This window comes from Pinus tabuliformis, chromosome J (genome assembly GCF_031772625.1).
Source record: "Pinus tabuliformis cultivar Carrire ecotype Pingquan chromosome J, CPIR1, whole genome shotgun sequence".
Taxonomy (NCBI): Eukaryota; Viridiplantae; Streptophyta; class Pinopsida; order Pinales; family Pinaceae; genus Pinus; species Pinus tabuliformis.
In genome coordinates this window covers 321,172,642-321,178,641 of record NC_142295.1, presented here as the reverse complement: position 1 = coordinate 321,178,641, position 6,000 = coordinate 321,172,642, and positions in this window count along the sequence as shown.

The window sequence follows — 6,000 nt, the reverse complement described above, 5'->3', positions numbered from 1 at the left end:
ATGATGAAATAGGGCATGTAATGTGCATAGGGGAGTGAAAATGTGGAATGGGAAAACGAGACCGCACTACCAAAATCAGGGTTTCTCTAATAGTGCCCATCCTAAATCTGTAAGCTAGTAAGGGAGATCCCACAGAACTAGGGTTGAGGATTAAGCCCCCATTTATGGTGAGGGAACAAGATTACAATTGAAACCCTTTCTTCTTCCAAGACACCCAATAATCCATACACAACTGTGCCCAAGAAAAACACGCATAAGCACTTGATTGCATAATGAAAGACATACCTTTAGGATTGGATAAACCACCTTCAAACATATACTCTCGACAGATGGGCGAGGGGACATAGTATTGGCTCAGGGAGCGAAGATGAACTGACACAATATTGGCTACACTAGTGGCTATCAAGGTTGCTAGCTGCCGATTGAAGACAAATCTAGGAGAAAACTTTCTCATATGGGGTCACCCACTGGTGGTGGATAACACCACTCACATTAAGTTACTCCAAAGGACTTCAAGAGGATTTCAAGTGGAATTCAAAGGCCCCAAAATTTCATTCATCCTTCCTCATAAAATTTTAAAATTCTATTGAAGTTTATTGGTTCTATTTATGAGAGTTACATTGTTATATCTAACATCTCAAGGCTTGTTATTTTTTGAAGTTATAACAACAATCATTTAGCTAAGAAAAGACCAAGTTCTCTTGATATTTCCTTAGCTAAATAGTGTAGTAAACTTAGTGGTTTAATTGTAGAATTTTCACTTGGTTTTGGGATAACACATGCTAATATTTTTTAGGTGTTTTAAACTCATTTCCATCATTTTCTAAGCTAACGGATTGATGGTTTTTAGCAGGTCCATGGTTTTACAAGGGAAGATATTGGCAAAATTTCGTCAATAATGAAGATTTGGAGCAACCAAAGAAGACCTATAACCTTCTACCTTGTAGAAACATCAATTTTGACCATTTTAACCTCTCAAAGAGCCAAAATAATCCCATTGTTTATGAGGGATTTCATTTTTAATTCCATCTATCATTTTTCAAGCCCCTTTATTCACAAGGGATTGCTTTTCCTCTTTTGATCCCTTTGATTTCAAGGGATTCATTAGAGCATTGTAACTTTTTCGGGAGTTAAGGGAGTCCCCTAAGCATCCCTTCTCCCCATTTGGGGATCTACTTGTGATTGTACCTCTTTGTGATTTGCTTTTCTTTGTGGGATCTAAAATTAGCCTTAGAGTAGAATAATCACATAACATTAGAATATGTTGCAATTTCTATTTATTTAAATCACTCATGCAATATAGTTTAGATTTACTTTCATTTCATTAAAACAATCTAACTACAATCTAGAATAGTTTTCCTTTTGTTCCTAGATTATATTAATTCTAATTTCTTGCTTTAGATTAGATTTTATTTTATGTTATTAGCTTAGATTTCATTTCTTGCAAGGAGTAAAGAACCTCCATCAAATTCTTTCCTATTGTCCGTTGTTGCAGACCTAGCCCAATCCTTGGAAGAAATCACAAAAGAGCCCATTGGTTGAAGTAGATTAATTAGGAACCCCCTCTTCTATGTCTTCTTATTATGAGATTGGGGAATATCAATAGATGTTTGACTTGCTAAACCATGTTAGGGGCTCATTATCCCTATTGTTAGATCTACTTGTGGATGGGCTCACTTGTGGGCTCTCGAGGGTACTCATTGAAGCCTAAACTTCCCCTTGTAGGATCCCCTTGCAATTTTCCTTAACCTAGCAAGGATAAGGCCTGAAGAGGAAACCAACTTTAGATTAGTTTTATTTTTTGCAATCACACATTGCATGTTGTGCACCCACACACCTAATCAATCTAAACCCATGTGAAAATATAATCTTTAATTAAAATCAACCAAGTACACTCCATCACATTTCTATTTTTCATCATTTGATATTAGATCATTATCTCATTGCCACTTTGCATTTCAAGTTGATTTACTTTTGGCAATTTTATTTCCAAGTTCAAGTACATTTATATTCAAGCACTTTATTTCCCAAGTACTTTTAATTCAAGCATTTTTCTTTCAAGTCTTTATTTTTCAAGTAATATCTCACAATTTGATCTTTTATTTCAAAGCTATCCTACTTGGCATTGGTCTCTATTGGGTTATCATTTGTGAGAATTTCATTCAATTGATTATTGTTGTTACATCTATTGTTTATGAATGATCACGGTGCTTATGTTTATTTGCTTGTGAAATCATTTACATGCTTTGAAGATTACATGTTGCAATTCATTTATTGATGGTTGAATGTATCTTGTGTACTTTTTTTTAACTCCTAGAACTTGATTTAATTTAACTTAGCTTAAATCAAGCCTATAGTAGTTTTTGTCTTGTAAGGCCCACTGCCCTTGGCTTCACTAAGAGTTAGCCTAGATGAAGGAGTTGAGATTTGAGTGACAACTACTCAACTCAAGACTTGCCTCCAAGGCCACACCAAGTGGAGTTAAATTTTTTCTTTATGTTAGCCCAAGTGTGGATTTAGGCAACAATATGTGACATCACCAATCCGCTCCAAAACTCAAAATGGCCCCTCAAACCTCCTAACCAATGATCTAGACATCCCAATAGGTGACAATAACTACTCCTTAGTCATCTTAACGAAGACCATATTTCCCACACTAAACTCTACATCTTTCCTATTCTTGTCTACCCACTTCTTCATCCTCTATGATGCCTCTATCAAGTGCTCTCGGGCCATCTCCAACATCTCTTGCCAACAATTCATGAACTTCAAAGCCAAAGGATTCCTCCCATAGTATCCTTGCATGACCATGTGTGGAGTGATGGGAATTTTCCCTTGAACAAACTCAAATGGACTATACCATGTAGAATCACTTTTCTACAAGTTGTAATTGAACTAATTTGCATCCAACAAGCTTGGATAATTCTCCTAATCGACCCTCACATAATGCTCGAGGTAATCCTCTAGTAGGGAGTTGATATGCTTCGTATGTCCATTTATTTGTGAATGAAAACTAGAACAATGCAACAACTTCATTCCCACAAGTTTGAATAAGGAGGTCCAAAACTTCCCTATGAATCTTGTATCTCTATTCAACACAATGCTCAATGGTAAACCCCAGTACTTCACCACATTTTTGAACAAATTCTCTTTATTCTCTTCTGCATTGCATGGTATCTTTGCACATCTTTGTAGGTACAAGATGACATACTTAGAGAATCAATTCACAATTACCAACACTCCATTATACCCTTGCATCGCCGACAACTGCAAGATGAAGTCCATTGAGACACTTTCCCAAGGCCTCTCTAGAATCAGTAAAAGGTGCAACAATCCTACCTACACCATTGTAGGCCCGAACCATTCATAATTGTTTCTCCATCCTTCACATCTTGTTTTGGCTTGTTCCATTCCGTTTCAGTCAAGTTCAATTAATTTTCTAAGTATCTCAACTCATTCCATTGTCTCTCTACTTATATCACACACGTTCTTTCGTGTGACTTTGTCTCCGCCCATTCGTGCAAGTTAGCTTGGTCGAGCCAACACTCGTCTTGCACACAACACCAAATTTTGTTATACCAGGTTCTTCTGTAGGGAACCAAATTTAGTTTCGTTGGGAACCAAATGTCATTCCAGCCGATTTGTCCATGCCTTCGGTCCACCCATCCCGTCTCAGTCGTTGCTCTCAACTTGTCTCATCTCGGGTGCTCTTGGCACGTCTTGCCCAAGTCGTCTCGCCTGACTGGCACAACTTCGGTTTTTCGACCCCTCCTCCATAACATCACATTTCTTGTGACAGGGGCATCACCCCAAACAAGTCGTCTCATCAAGGCCTTAGAGAGCGCACCTTGGCACATAGTTGGGATGAGGGCATGCCTTGGCGCCCTGGGGCTTGACAATAACACTTGTTAATGGGACACTATTGGGGAAGCTTTTAGAAGATGGTGTTCAAATAAGGAGACAAAGAGATACAAAGCTCTCCATCTCAATTATGCTTGATGACTTTGGTTGGTTACAAATGCCAAAGTTTCCAAAGGTGTGAGCATTCATCATCTTCAATGTGCCACACAAAGTCTCAACATCATCTACACTTTTCCTCAAATGTCTTTCTCTTCCTCACACTTTTTTAACAAATCACATAAACAAAGGAATTCATTAGGTTCTCTTTTGTTACATCCCTAGTTTGACAGTTTTTGCAGGGAGCTTACTAAGCTACTCACTTGTTCATGAGTTGGTTTCCATACAACTAGGCTCATTAGCCGGTTTCATTTCCTTTCCCGTTGGCGTCAATGGTCACGCATCCTTGGCCCTCCTTTCTCTTCTTTTTCTAAACTTTGAAAAATAAGACAGATTTGACCTCAGCCTTACTCTATGGCATAGAACCTTAGGTTCTCTTTTGATGGAGCTTCACAAGGAATTATATTCGTATTCCCTAGTCATATAATACCATTTAAAGTTGGAATGAGTCTTGTAATAAACCATTTTTGTGAACGAATGACTCTCAAATTGGTTCTCAAGTTGGCTCAAGAAAGACAAGTTACACAAATTCAAATATTTGGAGACTCACTTTCATTCATTCCATGAATGGATCACAATGATGAAGTTGTCGTAGCCAGCAGCGATATGAGGGAGGTGGATGGAAAAGCTATTGACTCTTCTGTCACGGTCGATATATATGTCTTGGCCGATGTCATGAGTCATTTGAGGACCATTCATCTAAACAAAAGCATCAGAGATTTGGGAGAGCTTCAAGTGAAGATTGTGAATTTTGGAACACAGAGTCATCTTGCCTTCTTCAGTGCGTCAACTCTTTGTAACATTTATTCCTATATATTGAAAACTGTTTCAGCAAAGGATATTGTCCAATTGCAAGCAATACAAAGTACAGAAAACGAGATAGCTCAGGTGCCTGAAGAAAGAAAAAATTGTGGATCTTGTCCACCATTGGAGTATATATACCATATTTTTAACAAATTTGCAGCCAGTCCTGCCCTGTTTAGTGAAGATAAGAGGGATGTTCTTTTCAATGTACTATTAAGCACCAAAGTCGACGATCAAAACTGTAATGATCATGCATTTTAGAATGTCTTGAGATCTCTTCGTCAACAACTGAAGAAGGAAAAAGGTAAAGATTTCTCAAACATAGAGATTCAAATGGATGTAAAAAGATTTGATCCATGGATATCTGGGGCTCGGTTGATCTTACGGGCTTGACAATTAAGGCTATGGGAACATGGATTCGCACCCTTGCTTGCCTTGTTCCTATCCAAATAGCCTGAGCAGAAAACAATGGACTGCTTTCTCTCAAGGACGGGCTTCAGATACCAACGGAACTGAGTTATAAAGACAGTTTATCTCTGGCAAATTTGATTACTTTTGGAATTTATGATGCAGTTCTTAGAAACTGGGAGGGTGAAATTATGGTGATATCATCCATGGGAAAACAAAGTAGTGGAAAATCTTATTTGTTAAATCACTTCTCAGGGTCTCTTTTGGATGTGGCAGGTGGAAGGTGTACTGATGGAGTGTGGATGACTGCGAGAGCAGCAGAGAAACGCATCTATGTCGTGCTGGACTTTGAAGGACTGGGTAGTTTTGAGCGGACAGAGCAAGAAGATATGCTCCTATCGGTTCCATATGCAGCTAAAAGCAATTTAACAATCTTCAGCAACTAGACTTGTCACTCACATTATAGTTGCAAAAGAGTCATGATTTTGTCTTGGACATTCAACGAGGCCAAAAATTCTGGCATGGATCTGGGTGATTGTAAAAGCCTATCATTCTGGATACCAAGGGATTAACAAATGCAAATTGTGTGCAGAGTAACTGTCAGCAGTTCCCTTGCAAAAGATGGCGACATGACAACTTTTCTCTGCTCAACTCAAGCATTATTTTACAATTACAAACAACTTCCTATTCAACGCATGCTAGACTTTGACTTTCTCTGCAGTTAGTTTCCTTTTGCTTCTTCAATGGCTTCGTAAATGTTCTCCTTACATG